General features: G+C 35.3%; 1 protein-coding gene across 4 annotated transcripts in view; it reads right to left on the bottom strand.

The window, feature by feature from the left end:
• The window catches only part of DLC1 (DLC1 Rho GTPase activating protein), a 237,986-nt gene that overhangs the window by 191,695 nt on the left and 26,299 nt on the right, over nucleotides 1-19,992 (bottom strand). The window contains exon 1 of one of the 4 annotated variants that reach the window (XM_056489195.1): nucleotides 14,560-14,812. The exons of 1 other annotated variant lie outside the window; for it this stretch is intronic. The gene's annotated coding sequence lies outside the window, so the exon portion shown is untranslated. Of the gene's footprint in view, nucleotides 1-13,489; nucleotides 13,959-14,559; nucleotides 14,813-19,992 lie in introns of those variants that run through there. 2 more of the 4 variants (XM_056489193.1, XM_056489194.1) reach the window with 2 other exon arrangements.

Genomic DNA, 19,992 nt, shown 5'->3' with positions numbered 1-19,992 from the left:
TCAACTCCAAACAAAAAAGAAAGGGAAGGAACAGTTTAAACAAAAGTGTAAAACAAGATAAGGCTGTGGGACCAGAAGGACAGGAATTTAAAAGACTGTTTTGTTTAAAGTTTTAGTATTTTTCATACAAAATTTGACGGCACTCATAATTCAGTATAACATTTTTTTCTGATTACTTTCCAATATCAAGTAAACAAAAATAGTATAAACAGACACATGGACAAGCAAAAAGCTCCAGAGCCAAAATTTTATAACAAACTCCTCTTTACTGTGTGTCTCTTAAAATATTAATTTCAATGGGTATAAATGACATTATATCTCCTAGTTGCTTTTCACACAGAGTAAATTTTTTTCTTCCTCATCCGCAGATACCTGTGGAGTGCAGAATTCTGGCTGTTTCCCAAAGAGGTAGAGAACAAATGAGGGTTTTTCAAAATTTACCAAATGTATAAACTGCTTATCATCTGAGTATCTTTGGCCCATTTGGTGGCTCTTATTTTTATTGCTGCTATTCATTCTCTTTAGGCCAAGTTGTAATTACAAGTGTTACATGAAACTGCAGAGTAAATCAGTTGTGTGGTAATAAAAAAACAACATAGAATTATAGATAAGTTTGGGTTTGAAGGAGCCTTTAAAGGGTATGTAGTCCTACCCTCTAAATTACTACTAAAACACTTGGAAAATTGCTTAAAGTTTTTGATGTAGTTCCTCATTGAAATACTTTATAAACCTGAAGCCCATCATACATCCCCTTTGCTAAATATATTCATGACCTTGTAGTGTAAGGTGTGGAGAAAACTGTTATTTAGGACAGGGCCCTCCAGAAGGGTAGATTGTGAGCCAGCATGGTTGGTGTGGCTTTGCTGCTCACCTGGGCTGCCTGGCTCTGCCAGAGGACACTGTTCCTGCTTGGGTTTCTATGTGGGGAATTTTCACTGACTGCTGCATTAAACATTCTGTATGATGGCATTTGAGATGCATTAATCTTGTGTCATTGCATGCATATGTTTGCACAAAGAAAATATATTAATTTATGAATTATAAAATAAAATTAACAAGTTCATTGTCAAAGAAGAAAACAAAACTTCTGGCTCATAAAATGTTAGAAGTTCAAGGAGCAGACACTTCTACTTTTCACTCCCTACACAAGAACTGTCAGCACTTAGCACAGATCTGGTTATTGATTTCAGCAATAAAGAAGATTAAGTAGTGAGTTTGTTCTGGGTCATTTCAGACCACTAAGACAAATTCTGATTGCCCACCAGGCCACAAAGCTGCCTTGACAAATCACATGCCTGTAAGTATAAAAGTATTTATCTTGAAAGAAATGCAGAATTATGCCTGGGCAACTGAACCTCCATAAATTATGTCTTGACAAACTGACTTTCAGGATGGACTTGTGCACAGTCCTAGATCTTTAACCTTCTTTTGACAAGCTTCATTTCACATTCACATTTTCCACCTCTATGGAGACTCTGCTTAAAAAGAACATATATTCATGGAGTATACGAAATTCCATGCACAAACCATTAGCATGTGGGAGGCTGAGCAAAATGGAAAATAACACACAGAGCCAGGCCAAAAAAATTATCTGCTTTCAGAGGCAAATTTTAGTAGTAAAATGTTAATACAATTTTATAATTATCTCTTCTTTCCTGGTCAAATATGAGATGAACCTTAAATAAAATCTAAAGTTAAATAATTGTATAAATAATTTTCACATTCTTATTTTGATTTCATCTTTATTTCTCAGTGTGCATGGTCCAAAATTACCAGAATGAAAAATCAATAGTGATAATACTTTTAACTCCTGCTGCACCTTTTTGTGATGGACACTAAAGCTCTTCAATTAAGTTAATTTTACAGTCACCACTCTGTTTTGTTTTGATCTTTGAAAAGAGGCATGTTTACTAGAAAGGGCTCAATGATTTCTACTGTCCTCCATGAGCAATGCTTGGAGTTGCACATGGGTGCAACTCATTTGCAGCTTCCCTTTCTTGCCCTACCAGAACACTACCCTCATCTACTTTAGAGAAAACTAAATAGGGCTGCTACAGCCATATGGGGACGTTTCTGACAAGAGTCAATAAAGATACTAGAAATGTTGAGGGTAAAAATCTAAAAAATGCAATTTCCCAATGACATACATGCAGCCACCTACCCAATATTAGGCTGCTCCTAATGTGCAGAAGGCAGGCTCTCAGAGAGTTAATGGGTGTGTGCTAACCTTGCTGCTGCTGTATGGAGTTACAGAAATGGCAGAACAGATCTGTTACTGTTTTTCATTTTTTGGATGTGGTGAGTTATATTTCATGGGGGATGAAAAATTTTACTTCAGGAACCTTTCTGTTTTACTTGCATTATCACTAGTTTTGGCTGCCTGATAGCCTGCAGAAAAATTATTAAACAGAGAAACAAAATACTTTGCTTGAAATGTAAGACAAATAAATACATGACATGGGCACTTCTATTGTTCTCTAACAAATGAGTGTATGTTAGCAATTAATATGAAAATCTACAGTACATATGCCACCTCTCCAGGCAGCTGCACCAGCAATTCCTGAAATCCCCTCATTCCCATGGTGCATGAAGGAGATCAGAATTGGTGACAGCTTATCTTCTTCTGCTCCCTCTCCCCTCCTCAAAGACTGTGTTAAACAATTCAGCTTAGAAATTGTTTTCCTGCTTTAATTGCTTGACACTTAAGGGCTGACAAGAAACTTTCTTTCCTTTCTACCTATTTATTCAGGACAACTTATTTCCTTTCACTCACATGCAAGCACTTGGAGATACTTTGGAGGGTTCACTGCTCCAGACCTCTGAAAGAGATTCTCTGCCAGAGCACAAAGTGCCTGCCACTTTGCAGAGGAAAGCATTCCTGCCTTGATCACTGCTTTGCTGCTATTGCTGCTCATTTGTTTTCTTGACATGCAGCATCATTTACCCTCTGAGAAATGCCCCTCTCATGTCCATTTGTACTTTTGCCCAAGGGAAGAAGCATCCCCCTTTCTCAGTTTCTATTCTTGCCAGGCCACAACTAGAAACCTTTATATCTGATTTCTACAGAATTTTAAGATGGTCAGATGAACATTATCAGCCTGTTGAAATGTTTTGCAGAGTGAAAACACCTTTGCTTTGAATAAGACATCTATCAATATGACACTGTCCATTCAGCTGTTGCTATATTTCAGACTCATATTTTGCTTTACTTTTCAATAACTTTGTTATTGCTTAGTGCTATTAACTTTCTGAAGAATAAAAATAAAGAATAAAAATACAAGGTATTAAACATCTTCTGGGCAAAATGTATTGATCCTGGGTTTTAATTAAGGTATATTGGCAACAATGACCCAATAGGTAATTCTTGACCCAAAGAAAGTGAAACTGAGCAGTGGATCATCACACTGAAGCAGAAACTCATTCAAGAACCTCTATGATGCTTCACATTGTTTACAAAACTAGATGTTAATTTAGATGAATTATGTAATAATTTACAGCCTATCTCCTTTCACTGTAAAATATAATGTTAATGAAAAGTAGGGCAAATCTTCAGGTTAGCTTTTATTTGGAGAAACTGTGTCTTGTCTCACAGAACAGAGTGAATTTATGAATGATAAAGCACAAAATGATGATGAACTGGTAGGTTCTCTTATAGTTAGACTGTCTAACATTTTCCTCCAATTAGGATGCCTGTGATTTTTTTCAGAAAAACTCTTGTTAAACTGCTTGCAGCAGGCTTTCAAAATTCAGAGAATTGTCTATTATCTCATGAAATTCCATCCAGATTTGGCTGAGCTGCACATTTTTCAAGATGTGTTTTACCTTCTCTTGCTTCCCTCCTCAAGGAAAAATGACACTTTGCAAGAACTATCCTTACACAAACCCAATACCAGGACTGACACTTGTGAAAACTGCAGCAGGAAGAACTGTCTTGGAGCTAGAGGGAGGATGGAAAGGGAAGGAAGGACATTTATTCAGATATCTGGAACTGTGGCTACCCAGATGAGTCAGAGCAGCTTCCCTTCTGGGCTTTGGGACAGGACACATAAACACCCCAGTTACAGGACTGCAAGGGCAGAAGCACACAGCCACATCCTACACCTTGCTCCTCAGACTTCCAGGACATGGGAGTGGATCCCTGTTTTTCCCAGAGAGGAAGACAGAGATAAGGAGAGGAACATGGGCCATGCAGCAATGGCAGCCACCACACGAGCTGGGGCTTGATGCCCAAGCCATTAGGAGGGAAGGACTATGGCAAGGGCAGCCTGAGCAAGACACTGCTGTGCAGGACACTTGGTGGCATCCCTGCATGGCCAAAGCAAGCACTGCCCCTGCCCCAGGTGTGACATCCCTGCTGCCTCCACCAATTCCTCCATCCTGACAATTCATTGTACGAGACCTCCACCTAGCAATAAACAGAAAAGCTTTGGAAGGAAGAAAGTTGAAAAGAACACACGGCAACTTACTAAGTCTGTGGCTGGAAAGTTTAAGAGGGCAACCCAGGCAGTACAGCCCCACCACCATGCCAGTGGGATTAAATTTTTGCTAATGTTTTACATGGGATGCAAATATTTTCTTAAAAAAAAAAAAAAAAAAAGGCAAAGCATTAGCTTATAAACGTAAACAAAGATGAAAGACTGTTTTATTACATTTTTTACATAGCAGGAGTATGTAAGCAACGGAGATCAGGCAGAAATATTTATTTTGTTACCATTATTTTATCTTCACTGGTCTGTGACCCCAGTCAGCAAACTTTGTTTAAGGAAGTCTAAGTGAGCAGGGTCTGTTTCCTATAAACTCATCTCACATCTCCTGGTCTGGCTTGCATACAGCTCTTTCAGTAACTCCATACCAATCTCTGACACAGAACGTTGTTTACAAATAATCTGAGATAAAACATAAGCCTCTAGGTCTTCACTCAGCTATTTATTTTAAAATATCTCCTGCTTTTAAAATGCAATCCTTCATTTTCCTGGACATAGACCATCTTTTGAATTTTACTGAAGTGGAGGCTTACCTTGACTGCAGTTTCTATATAAGCAGCATTTGTAGTGCAGGATTTTAGACCATGCTAAACCTTGCTGTAGTAGAGTAGAAATATAAGGATTGTTTGTTGTGGGGAGTATTAATCTAGTGAATACCAGATGAATTTTTTTACTCTAATTTTGTTAATATATGAAATCAAATGCTAAAACTGGTTTGAACTTATAATTTCTCTGATCATTAAAAGGAAGACAGAGCAGAGGGATGACTGGCCCTCAAATCCCCATCTCCCTACTAGACCTCATGAATGGTGTCTCCACAGATTGAGAAGGTGGGGAAAATGAGGAATTTCTCTGCACATTTAGCCTTGGGGTTCTGTGAGCAATGATTGGATGCAACAAAAACTGGTTTAAAATATAATTTTAAAAAGACCACTTGGTTGTGAACTTGCAAATCTGATTTCCATAAGCAGTTCATTGGCTAAAAAAATCTAATTAATAGCCAAGATAAAAATTAACAAAACCCAGAAACTAAACAGAAAATCAGAAGTGAGAATATGTGATTGATTTATTTATTTTTATATAAAGAGGGAGATTATTACTAGTTTTGTGAAGGCAGGGGTTAAAACTTGTGTTTTTTAGATTATCCAGAACAAGAAAAGAAGTAAAATTATGAAATTTGCTAATTTCACCAACTTGAAATGGAGAACTAGGAGATAAAACTGCATTTGAAAATCTCTGCACTAAATAAAATGGCATGCAATGATCAGAAAAAATATTCTAATTATAAATTAATATTAAAAGTCTCTATTATATTCTCTATCAATCAGGAAAACAAATTTAAAACTAAGTCACTGTGGCTGTTAATCTGCAACTGAATTTCAAGCTCAGTGAAAATTAGAAAACATATAACACAGTAGGCAGCAGAGAGGCTGAGTATACAGTGGCATAATAAAAAAATATTGTCTAAATTCTTACTATGCAATGAACTGAAAACTACATGTAATGATGGCAATTCCATCACAGAAAGAGAAACAGGGTAGGAAAACACACAGCAAAAATCAACAGAAAGGATTAAAAGTATGATATAGCTTCTGTCTGAAGACCCATGAAATCCATGAATGTTTCCTGTCTGGAAAAGTGAGAATTTAGAGCCATATAAAAATCAACAGTATCATGAAGAAGAACATTTATTCCTTGTGCCTCATACAGAAGGAATTTGCAGAAATCCAAAGTAGAAATCGAAAGCAGAAATATTAAAACAGAACAAATATTTTTTTTTGCTTGTCCATGTAAGTAAATAGAAGCTGTAATATATAATAAACATAAATCATACTGCAAAAAGTTTGTCATTTCTGAAATAAAAAACACCACACAAGAGATTAATCAAGCCATGTACCTGAAATCATTCCTCTAACTTGAAAAGGATTTCCTCCTTCTTTCAGGGATCAGTTTCATTATCCCTTTAGCAAACTAATTTCTTCTTTACAGATCCTGACATATGTCATATGTGCTTATTACAGCTTACTGTCACTGGAAATGCCTAGCAGACTTAAGGTTGTAAACATACTTCCTTTGGAAGATATTTAAAATGTTACAGAAACTAATATTGTCCAGCAGTGTTATAAGATATCAATACTTTAGACACCACAAATCTAAAGTCAACTTGGCAAGTTATTAGTTCAGAGACTTCAAAAGTCTTACTAGTTTTGTGAAAATATTGGCTCTTAAGCTATGAGCCCAAAATTTGTCAATATCCCTTAATGTATTAGAAAACATAAACCATCATGGAGTTCTTTTATTTTCTCTTCCTCAAAAAGCAGCTGCATTACCAGTGCTCATCATCATACAAAGAACTTTTACTTGTAGCCAACATGTGATTACAGGGGGTTTTAGCTTGGTTGTATTTGTACTTGGTTCTTTTCCAGTTCTCAGCTAATCTGAGGCTCTTCCTCAAGGATGAGAAAGGGGAAATGACTGGATCCAAACTGATCTGCAGTTATCCAGGCTTACTAAGGATCTATATATTTACACCCAAATTTTAATTATCAAGTCAAAACCAATAACCACAACATTTAAAATACTCAACTTTATGTTTCTGTCCTGTTTTGAATAGTCAATAAAACAGAGAAATATTATTTTCTCAAGTCTTGATAGCACAATACCACTTTACTGTAATTTTGTTAATGACAGCTTAATGCATTAATAATCAACATTAAAGTCTTTTTAGCAGTTATGAACATCTATCCCCTTCATCACAATATCATTCCAAAATGACAACAGTCATTAAATTTATAGCTGTCCACTAAAATGTAAAAAGGTTTTAAGCCAAAAGATAGTTTATAGAATAGACTTTTTAAGAAGAAAATTAGATCCATCTAGCAATTCAGATCTGTAAGTCTGCTGGTCTTCAAAATTTAGTGGTGAGAAAGTTATGGATACTGTCTTGATTCCATAATATAAATTTCTTGTTTCTTCATAATAAAAATAATCTAAGGTGTAAAGGTTTAAATCTTCTTTGCCCATAGGAAGTTTATGTGGAAAATTCATCACTCTGCCAATCTTCCCCTGAAATAATTTTGGCTATCTATTCTCAGAAAATTGAAAGATAACATAATTTATAGATTGCTTACACCTCCTTTCACTCCCTGGTTGAACTGGAAGCATCTTGAAAAGACACAAGGTGAGAAAAGGTCATCCCATGGGACATGGCAACCCAGAAAACTGTGGCTATTATTTTTAGTCCTGAATTAGGGAAATATTTTTCCACAAATATCTGCCCCCTTCCCTCAAATCGAAGACATTTCATTTTTCTTGCTAAGTCTAGTGAAAAACGAATCTTTTAGCCACAGGAGCTACAGGAGTTTTTTTTGAAAAGAGTACAAATTAACCAGATTATATTCCAGTTGCCTTTTAGAATGAAGGTTCTGATATGGTGTTTCTATATAAAAAAAAAGTTTCTGGTGCTCATTATAGCCACGAGCTGTGAAAGCTCTGCAGTATGAGGCACTTCAGACAATGAATTTTGGCAACCAGCATCCTTACCGAATAGGAGGGTGCCTGTTTTCATTCCTGGTGGAGACATGACTAGAAATTTTTGACATTATTTTGCCTATACTTTGTACATAAAGAGCTGAAAATTATTTTCTCCCATTGAGAAAGACAAATATTTTATCATTGAGAGTCTACAGAGAGTGACTACTGAGGTGATTGTGCTTTTTGGTGGAAATTAATTATTAGCAGAATAATTTGGAGTACCACTTTTTGCATCTGTAAAAAAGTACTGAGAGCAAATTGAGCAAGTATTTCTGGAGTACAGCTGAAGATGTGAAAAGCAAAAATTATTCAAAATGGCACCTGTGCCACTATCTCATTGAAACTAGAAAGAGAAATAATGCATAATGTACACTGAATGCTTTATAAATGCATTGGAGGACCTAATTAAATCCACTTCCTCCAAGGAAAGGCATGTAAAATTTTAATTTGTCCTCCAGGTTGAGGAAATTTGGAGGAAAAAAGTCTGCATTTGAACCTAATACTGAAATTGATTATTTTTCATTATATTATTCTTATTTTGGAATTCAGGAAACCTATCTGTCAAAGGACTTTTGCAGAGTATGTGTATCTCACATCTAGATCCCCTTTTCCTCTGCCTCTCATAGGCATAATGTGAAGATATCTGCTACAATCCACAGCCATTCTCCACAGTATTTTCCAGTATGCCTCAATTCCAAATTTGTCAGCTGGTCTCCTGATTTTATAATGATATTCTTCTACTCAGCATCTATGGCCTGCCTGGAAAGATATGCTCAGCCCTGGAAATTGCTGTTTCTGAGTACATAACTACAGGAAAAATAAAACAGATGACTTGTGAGCTCACATGGAGATTTTCCCTTGATTTTAAAACTGATTCAGATCTATTTCCTTTACTGGCTACCAATTCTCTCACACAACATGAAAAAGCCTTAAAAAAATCTTTATATCCAGTATGGTATACCCAATTAAACTGACAGTGACTCAATGTTTGGAAGCTGCCAGTGACATCTGCACATAGGTATTTGATGGTACTAGAGTGTAAAATTGTTTCTGTATATGGAATCCTCAAAGCCCAGCTTTTGCTGTGGAGGATACAACCCTTAGAGACTTTCAGAAAAAACTTCTCATTTTAGTTGTTATTATTGAAAGCTATCAACTCTGCTAAAATAGGGTCAACTGAAGATAAACAATTAGAGCAAAATGAAAAGGAATATCTCCATTTAGCTGCAGACAACAAAATGTGTAATGAATTTAACAGTACAACTTCTAGTGTGTTGAGCCTCTAGGTCTGCTAAGAAGTGGATTGCTCCAGACTGAAAAAGTGAATCCAAAGGAAGCTCTCCTTGCCCTTTACATGCCTGTGTCATGTATGAGAAAATTCATGAGAAAGTAAAAAAAGTTTCATATTCTGTGACAGTCCATTCAAAGATGCTAGCAATACAATATTAAGGTTATGAATGCTCCTTAATAAGGTGCAATTATTCAGCTTTGATAATGTAACCCCAATTGCTTTGGCCTGGTGAATTTGTCACGGGCTCCTCTTGCCCCTTCCATCTTCTCTCAGCTCCTTTAGCAGAGCATCACATTGCAACAATGCTCCATTCCACTTCAGATTTTCCTCACTTCTTGATCTAATGATGTTTATTTCAAACTCACCACCGACTCCCTCTTCCCCCAAAAGTTTTTTTATCATAAGGCGAACTTCCCACAAGTACCATGATTTTCAACTTGGAACATTTATTTTTTCTAGCATTAAAGAGTATTTTTAGTGGTTTAATCCAATTGTGACACTCTCACCAATAAGACCTATCTACCTGGAAACTCTACAACTGATAAAGAGTGAGCAAGAGGGAGGAAGAACCAGTAGAGATTTAGAGGAAGGAAAATTGATTATAAAATTTCCTAAAGTTCAAGGGCATTTCATCTAAAGCTGATAGATTTTGACACAGGGTACAATGGAATAACCAACAGGAAGTATCACAAAGCACTGTAACAAAAAGAAGAGCCTACATGGAAGTGAAGGCTAGAAGTAAAAAGTACATAGTGTGAGTGAAGTTGGTTTTAATGACACACACAGCCTAAGGCAAACTTTGCATTTGGGATGTGACTGATGTAAAATACACCAGAGATAAAATCTGGGCATTAATAATCTCAATATAAGTGATTTTTCTCATTAAAGGGAAGCAAGCAACTATGGTAAGAGTGGATTTGAAATTATCTACCAACAGACTGTTCTTAAATAAGTAGTACCTGAAAGCATCAACAAATATCAATGGCCATATATAATATAAACATATTAAACTTCAATGTCAGTAGTTATTTCAATAAAATAATGTTTACATATGATATGCACAGGATTTATAAGTAAAAATTCTAGATAATTTTGGTTTGAGCTATGATTTATGCATTTATACACAGATGCATATGTATACATGTGTATATATACATATGCATACACATACATTAAAAATACACTTGTGTATCCAGCCAGTCTTTAAGTTCTTACTAAGAATTCACAGTGATCATCATCTTTGGATATTTAAAGCCTTAGTGGACAAGGACCTGACCAACTAGTTCTAGTTGACCCCACTTTGAATGACAGACATGATGGATCAGAGACCACCAGAGACTCTCTCCTAATAGGAAGGAAATTAAGATCCAGCACTTCTGGATATGCTATTTCAATTGTTCTATCCCTTAGGGTACTCTTTTTTTTTTTTTTTTTTTCTTTTTCTTTTGTAAAAGGAACAGAACCAGCAACCCCCTTACTTTATTTTTTTTTTTTCTCCAGACAAACACATAATAGAAAATGGAACCAGATGAATAAAAGAAAAAAGGAGGATACTCTAAAATACAGCTTCTTTTAGAGAAAAGAGAGAAACATTTGTAAATTCTCATCTTCCTCCTGCTACTGCTGTCCTCAGGGAAGCTTTATAACAAAGAAGATACATTCCAGCAACAAAATTCATGTTAAGAACAACAGAAAACTATTATATAAAATGTGGCTTAATACTTCTGATAATCAAGAAAAAGAAAAGTTAAGTAACTTTCTAGACTTAAGAAAAAGCCTAAAGGGGAATCCTTAGATTGTTCCATCACCTAAAGAACATTTTAAAATTGATTTTAAACTCAGCACTTAAAAAAATTATTATAAGCCTTACCTATTTAAAAACTGTAGACCCAAGCTGTTGTCTTTACTTTTAATTTTCTCCTAGGAGGGATTGCTTTGTGTTACAGAAGTCTGTAAATTAGGCCTAAATATACAAACTTTTTTTTCTCCCAGTGCTCTGAGTGTGGAATTTGACATGAAGCTCAACAGGTACAAGTTTAAAAGAAAGTTTCAGGCACATACATTTATGGTGAAGGAAAGCTATTTGAATACCTCCTATTACATGGAGTAACCATTTGCATTAATTTTTCTCAAGGCTGCAGACATAAATTCATTACTTCATTCAGGGCAGTCATTTGATCCAACTACTTGTGCTATTTACTTAATTCAAATAAAGAACTTTAACATTTCTGAAGGAAAACAGGAAGGTCAAAAAACTCTAGATGCTCATTTTCCATGTTCATTATTGCTATTTATCTATAAAATAATTTTCAGAGGTTTTTTAAACTGTAACTCTTCTGTGAATCCTTTTTCTTGAATAATCATATCTTAAAAAACCAAAACAAGGTAAACATAACAGAGAAATTAGACTAAGTAGAACCAGAAGTTGAGTAGTGATTTATCTCCAGGACTTTCATTTAAACCTTCTAAATCAAAAATGCAGGTATCTATCCGCATTATATTTTCTTATAGCCTACAAGAAACTTCAGAGTTTAATGAGAAAATATTTTCTGGGTTCTCTTCTGTTGTCCACCTTGTAGTTCAGCTGCCTCAGGTGTCAAGTATTTTCATCTGCAAGTGAGGTCAGATGAGGTCATTATATGCTTTAAACCCCAGAAGTGGTGCTGCAGAAGGGAAAATTTTCTTCTGTTTAACTGGAGTACTCACTCATACTAAATACGTGCACATATACTTGCAGCAGCAAGCATGGGAACACAGGGCAGTAAAAGCCACTAAAGCCAAATCCTTTGGGACATCAGCATTCCAGCACAAATTTCATGAGAATGACAAAAAAGACTCAGTCAAATTCCTCTCAACTTCTCAGTCCCACCACTTTCCTGTCACAGCTCTCCCAGACCAGAACCTCTCACTGGAGAAGATGTATCCATAAGCAAGTAAGTGATTGTTATGTTAAAATTCACCCCAGAATACACTCAGGAACAATTTCCTGCCTATTGGTTGTTCCCTGTCCAGTTCAGATGCATTCCCTTCACAACCCAGAGCCAATTCTGACCACCCTGAACAACATGTTTCCCCCAAATGGCAGTGAAGTGTACAATTCCCAGTCTATTGCAGAGGAGATATTTGATCCCATTCTGGAATACCCTTCACATCCTTTCACACCACAAAGTCATTTCCTTACACAACAACCATTTTGAAAAATAGCAAAGTTAAAAGATTCTTGAATACATGAACAGATGACTTCTTTTTAGTTGCTAACCTGGCCAATAACTATATGGAGTCTTAACAGTGCATGTAAAAAAGAAAGAAGGAAAGAAAAAAGTTTTCAGATCACAGGAGAATTTTCAGGACGACAAAGAATATTATATAGATTGGCATAAAAAATGCTTGTCATATCCAGAACAAATTAATAATTAAACCACAATTTTACATAAAATATAAATGCATTCATGTATCAGCAAAAAATACCATCCTGATTTTCTCACTAAACTCCTTAACAGTAGATTCTTGTTATTTTTATTAGTTACATGTTTACTAGGTTAAGAAGAAAAAATAGTAAATCCCTACATTCTCCCAAAAATTTTAGTCAGCTGACATTTGCTGAATCTTACTTTACCTCTTCTAATTGCCAGCACAGCACACAGCAATCTCTGTATCTAATCATACGTTACTAAAAATAATCTAATTTAGCTAAAGCCAGCAAATAAACCGTGGAATTTCAGATTTAGAGTGTACACCTTTGAGACTGTATTGTCACTTCTACTGCAAGTTTCATCTAGGACTGAGAAAAGGCTAAAGACCTAGCTCAGCAGAGGCATAGCTGATATATCTGCCTAAAACCCTCCTCATCATCATTACCCTGGAATGGAGGGAAGGGAAGGTGGGGATGGAGAAAAAAACATAGCCCTAAATGCCATCCCTGTTGTTAAATGAGGTGGAAAAACCAAATCACTCACACATCTAACTTTCCTATTTAATGTACATTAAAAAATATGCAAGCAAGACCATACAGCTCTATTTATATAAGAATGCAAATAAAGCTCTGCATTTCAAGCATATTTTTAAAAGACGAAGAAAAATGCACATGAATTTTTTTTATAGGTCTGGCATATTTTGATAAAAAGAGTTGTCACAGTTTACAACTAAATAAGCATATTTTAAAGATTATAAATTTTTTTACCTCTATTTCTAGTGCTGAGATCCTGAGCGCAGAACACTCCAGTGCTGGATACTGCTCGTTTCTTTTCTGAGGTTTTTCTTACCTTCTTTTATTTTTTTCCTTTTTTTTTTTTTTGCCTTTTTCTTTTAAAAAAATTTTTTTTGATAGCTCAAAGTACAGAAAGGATCCAAGACAGCCTTACCTAGATGAAGAGAACGAGGAATTCAGACATGACCTCCCTAAAATCTTTGGTCAATAGAAGAAGAAAAAAAGCCCAAACAACAAAATGAAGAAGCAAACAAACAAACAAAGGAGCCCAGTTCCAGCTAGCTCCTGCTAGCATAAAAGTTCAGATTTCTCTACTGAGATCATTGCTCTATTCTAAGCAGTTTTGCTCAATGTGTGATTCTAACAAAAACACCCTCTGCAGCTGGAGGGAGCCTTAGCTAAGCACGAGCCTGTCAAGCCTTTCCCAGTGACTTCTGTCTACTAAATTCAGACTGATGTTTTGTGAAAGGGGGCCTCAACAACCAGGCCCAGATTGCCTGAAAAGTATTTCCTGCCTTTGAGAGAGAGAGGGAGAGAGAGACAGTGAGGCTGCCTGCCTGCGCCAGGGAGGGAGCGCAGAAATGGAGGGAAAAGAAAACGTCAAGACCGAGTGTTCCAAGGCACTCAGCTTTACACACTGCTGGGCTATTTCTGCCAAAGAAAAAAATCTGTACTGCAGCTACACAACGTAAAAAAGTTTTTAAACCTCTCCCTCCTGGATTTTTCCTCTAAAAAAAAAACCAACCTTTATGCATCTCTAATGCTCATGCAAAGGTGACAGTTATCCAGAACAACACAAGAACATTGCTGAAACACCTGGTCTTTGACATCAGGTAGTGAGAAACATGGTCTAAACGTAGCACATCACAGTGACAAAAGGTCGAGTACTATTCTGTTGAGCAAATATACACAGTTAGATAGATTCCATTTAAAGACAAATGCTAAAAATGCTTTCCTACTCAAGAGAATAAGCTGGATCTGAGAAAACGAATGCTACAGTTTAAACACAGTCATGTTGCAGGCAGTGGAATATGTTGCTTTACCTCTTTTTGAGAATCCTCCAGAGTCACACAAATCCAGCTCTGCAAAAGCAAAAGGACAGACTCCATCTTGATCATATTAGCATTTTGCTGACATAAAACACTTGTAACTACTTCGTTCCAGTTTGACAGGGTGCCTGAATCATGTCTGCAGAGTAACCCACAGCATCTACATCCTTTGCTCTATACAAATTTAGTGAATATCGTCTGTTTATCTTTTCTGCTTTCTTCTGCCTTCTCTGAACGACTTCCTCTTAGCTGTTCCAGCCTGAGAACTTGGATTACCATTTGGTTTTGATTAAAACCAGACGGACAGCTCCGTGGAAGTTGGAGGGTAAGCTAATGGAAATTACTAGTATGGCTTTAATTAGTGTATTTATTAGTAATAAATATTAGCTATTCACGTAACAAATTCTACTAATAAACACATGCAAGCCCCCATCTTTGGCCACTGGTTTCATATTTATTCGCTGGTGAAATAACTTACTTTATATTTATTTCATTTAAGTCGGTGTGACTCATAATAGAAATCAACATGTACTTTTTATTTTTTTTTGCACTTTCTTTCAAGACAGAAAGTAGTAGTGTTGCTAAGTTTATTCCTCTTTACCAGGTGGGTCAGTCATACAACACTTACTCTCTCATGACCCCTTTGGCTGGTGTAAACCCTCTTTATTAATTATTGGTCTGAGTAAATGATTTTACAGTTATTGATCAGGTTATACATTGGAAACTTTGGCCTTTGTCTGGCTTGCAGAGAGAGCTACAGAGGTAAGACACTGCAGATGTTTCCATACACAAAATGATGTCTGGACATTTACTGACCAGAAAGTCTGCATTCAGCAGGCCTGCCACAACTGGGACAGGATATTTACTCTGAAAGGAGATAGAGGATCTTCTTAATTACTAACTGCTGAGACATGAGTTTCTACCAGCCTCCAACAACTGCTTTTAACTGTTTATATAATGCCTTCATTAGCTCAATTGAATCTTTCCAAGGGCATTCCTTTAGTCAAAGAAAAGCCAGCCCTGTAGGGCTGTCTCCAGCTCCCACTAATATGGCCATATCTGGAGCTAATTTGCCAAGCTTTAGTTCCTGAGCATGTGGAGCTTTGTGCTAAAATCTGCTAAATTTGCCAAATGTGGTCTTCGTTGTTACACATGTAATTTTATATGTGCAGTTTTCAGCCTTCAAATTACAGTATTAGCTTTAAAAGTTAGTTGCAAAATTATGCAGGCCCGAATGGAAGTGGGTTTGAATTTTTTCCCAGCAGCTTTCATGTACATGGATAGTGGAGGTAGACAGCCTTAAGTGGAATGACTTCCCAGCCTAACCTCTGCATCTTCAAAGACAGAGGTCTTTGAAGCCCATAAAAGGAAGCAGCACATGTGCTGGTAAACTCAGAACAGCCAGAAGCACAGCCCCAGAGGTAAATAACTTCTCAGGATTATTTTTAACTACATTTGGCTACTCTCAGTTCTGAATCCATAACTTTTACTCCACTGTGAAGTGTGATTTATACTATTTCCCTGCAAGATTTCAGTTTGGAATTTAGTGAATAAGTTACAAGCTGTGAAGGGGCACATTTTATTTGCAATTATGCAATTGTACAAATTGCACAATTTTAAAATTTATGTTTATGGGAATAAAAATAAAACAAAAAGCCTTTGGTTTACTTGCAGTTAAAATTTACTAAAACTCTTTGGCTATATAGTACTAAAAAAAAGTGATGAAAATTTGAAACGTACTGTTCCAAAAAAGTAAACAAATATTTAAGAACAAAATTTAAACTATTTTTTTAAAAGAATTATTTGTCTTCAAGTAAGCTTCACTTAGTATTCCATCATAAACCCTTGGTTTTCTTTCTTTCTTTCTTTTTTTTTTTTTTTTTTTTTTTTTTTTTCCCAAAAGCCAGTCACAAGGATTAAGAGAGATTGAAAAATTTATAAATGGGGGCATATTTAAAAGGTATGAGATTATTAGGACATGATCTCCTATGTGAAACAGTTTCAAAAAGAAAACATTTCAAATATTCTAGTGCTTGATGAATAGCTGAAAAAGTAAAAAAGACCATCATAGACAATGTCTGTGTATTCCCTGTCTAAGAAAACTGAGGGCAGACTATCTCCTAAATATCTTTTCCTGCTATCACATCTGCAGAAAGAAGGGGAATAATCAGAGTTTGAATTCTTATTCAAAAGCTGCTTCATTAAAACTTTAGAATGGTAAAATAGAAGGAACATGTGAAATCAGAACATTTAAGTCTGAAATCTTGATAATGATGTTTGATCTTGAACAATAAATATAACAGAAAAAATAAGTAGAGGAGTGGAATACTAATGAGAAAGAAGATAATTCACCTAGAAGACCAGCATTTTCATTGTGGCCAGACTGATTATACTAAAATGACAGAATTTATTTCCTATTTATTTCTAAGCTTAAATCAGACATAAAGGTGGTCTTTTTTCTTGGCACATCTGTAACTCAAAAACCACATATCTCAAAGTTAGGCTATATAAATCAGGTATTCAAACAACTCCAATTTTCATTTAGGTAATGTTAGGTGAAGAGTTATAAGATTCTGTTCTTATTATGATTATATTTTATTTCTAAAATAATTATAAAATAAGATCAATGTAGAAAAAAATCGCACATAGATAATATTATTTATTCACAAACAAAATATTTTTGTCATACTAGTGTAAGCTGAGTACACTCCATGATATATTGTGGAAAGAGAAACTAATAAGATGTTATTTCCATGATCCTATATGAAATGAGCTACCAAAACAATTAAAAACTAAGAAGAATTCAGTGTAGTCAAGCAATTTCTGATGTAGCAGTACATACACATTAATAAAATGCAGATGTGCATATTTTCAGACACTCTTTATTTGTCTGAAGATCTAATGGTCTTTTCTAGACCTTTAACTACACATGGTGGTAGGGTCATCCATAATTTAGCTCTTGCTCAGTCATATCCCTACATAAAGAGAAAAGAATTTTTCCAAATCTGGCAGTTGGTTTATAGGAAATTATTGACATAATATAGCTATGGTTTACTGAATCCAAAATTCAAGTAACTTCTGTGAAACAGTATCATCAGGACTTGTGAACAGACCTAATCTGTTTTCATGCTTAAAAAACAATCTTGCTAAGAAACTAATGTGCTGATAAAAAAAAAAAAAAAAAAAAAAAAAGAACACCTGAGATCTTACTCTTATTTGTCTTAAGAAGAAGAAGCTGCCATATGTGTTACAGAAAAACATGAAAGCATTCACTAAATCTTCCTTTTTACCTAGAGAGTGTATTTAAACCTGATATATTTCCCCTTGAAGCTGAAGAATAGGAAAAAAACCCACCCTATTTTGTTTAAGCACACCTGGAACTGCTAAAAGTACTGCAACACAGAGACAAACAGCTCTATTTTAAAAAATATTTTCAAACTTGCAATGTTTGCTTTTGTTTCATAGTGGAATTAGCTGATTCCATGAGGTATTCCATACCTTCACCTTTCATAGTTGTCAAGTAAATGACTTTGTTCTTGCCAAGACATTTTATGGAGATGTTTAGGATTTGATGAAATCATCATAAAACACAAGAGGGAGCAAGTGGAGGGAAAGAGAAGCATCCATCAGGCACACACAGAGTGGCAGAACAGAATGGCTGGAAATCAGGCATGGGAGAAACATGTATTTCATTTACTATCCCAGTTCAGGGGCATGACCATGTGCCCTACATCCTTGATAAGTCCCAGTGCACTGAATTGCTGTATAAATGTGTTGCACTAGGAAGTCTGACAAAGGCTCTTTATGATTTCCCAGTTGAAATACATTTACAAGTGATCATTTCAATAAAATTAAATTAAGCTTAATATATTAAAACTATGCTTATATTCACAATTCTTCACTGCCAAGACTTTATGACCAGGATACAATTGGAACTGCTTGAAAAATCCTCATCAAAATCACTAGGAGAAGCAATAATATCTAGGTGTATTACTATGAGAAATAATGTTGGGATTTTTTAATAAAAACATACCAAATAAAATAAACACCCCTTCTAAATATACAATTCATTTGGAATTTGCTAATTACATTTCTGCAATTTGGAATATTGAATTCGAATTGTCAAGGACTTTACTCAATAGTTTACATGGAAATATTAAAATCATTTTTTAAAGAAGCCCTTAGTCTTGTGTGTATTTATATACCTTCTTGTTCTCAGTGAAATATTAATAAAGATTATCGAGTCATTAAAAGGTAAAAAGAAAGTTAAAGGCTATTTTTTAAAGGTTTTTATTCAAAGATTCTAACTTTTCCACAGAAGATAAACTCTCAAATCTGGGGTTGTTGCTGAGGAGGGTCCAAGCACCAAAATAATATGCCAAATAAAGATTAACAAGGATAAAAAGAATGCAGTAGCTTCCCAAATAAATAGTGATAACACTCAGGCAGATTACCTATTTTTAGAACTGTTTGTTCTATTTCCTGTTCTGGGATTTTTGATCATTAATATTCAGGTTTGAATGATCAAAAGAAGGATTTTATTTATAACACAGTAGGGTATTTTAAATATGTCTGTCAGGGTTGGTTACATTTTCCCTAACATGGACTGTTAGCCATTGCTCCAAACAAATGTCACTTGTTTTCAAGTTTCAAATATAGGTAGAAATTTCTGTGTCAGTATTTAAAATATCTTTTCGTCACTAATATTAATATGAAATCCTTTCAGGCTACTCTGTTTTAAAAGAGCAAGACAATTCAGAAACACCAAAGATAGAAGCAATTAAATGCTCAAACTTTCCTCTGTCTCAAGTATACCCATTAGTGGACATGCTGGTTGATGCACACACCTTTTCTTGTGCTGGCAAATTGTTGACAAAACTTGTAATATTATAATTACTGCAGGCCCCATGGAAATAAAACCTGTCAAAGTCTAAAACCTCATGTTTCCAGACAACAAACACTAAAGTTCAGCAAGACATTGTAAAGGTGTTTGGTTGACAGTGTTACACAATGATAGAAACTGAAGTTAAAGCACATTTTCAAGAGCTCATCAAAGAATAAGTAGTTCTAGTCTCTCTGGAATATGCTGTCCAGATTTTGGCCTTGCTTCTACCTTTGAGTAATAGATCAGTATATCTGTCATAACTTGGCAAGAAACTCAGAAAGTTGTTTATCTATATTTTACATTTCCTGTTGTGAAGACTGTGTCTTCAATTCTGGGGATATCTTTCAAGCAATTATTAGTTTTTAAATCAAGCCCCTGTGAAGACAATTTTTCTTTTAAAGAGCATAAATTTCAAACAAACAAGAAAATATATTAACTGTCCTCTGTTTTCAAGTACTGTACAAAAGTATTGTGGTTACAAGATGAATCAAAGGTGATATCACGGGTGCAGGGGGTATGTTTTAATTCCATAGAATTGACAA

This window comes from Oenanthe melanoleuca, chromosome 4, assembly GCF_029582105.1.
Source record: "Oenanthe melanoleuca isolate GR-GAL-2019-014 chromosome 4, OMel1.0, whole genome shotgun sequence".
NCBI classification, from domain to species: domain Eukaryota; kingdom Metazoa; phylum Chordata; class Aves; order Passeriformes; family Muscicapidae; genus Oenanthe; species Oenanthe melanoleuca.
The sequence above is the reverse complement of the archived record's forward strand: the minus strand, read 5'-3'. Positions and strand labels throughout refer to the sequence as shown.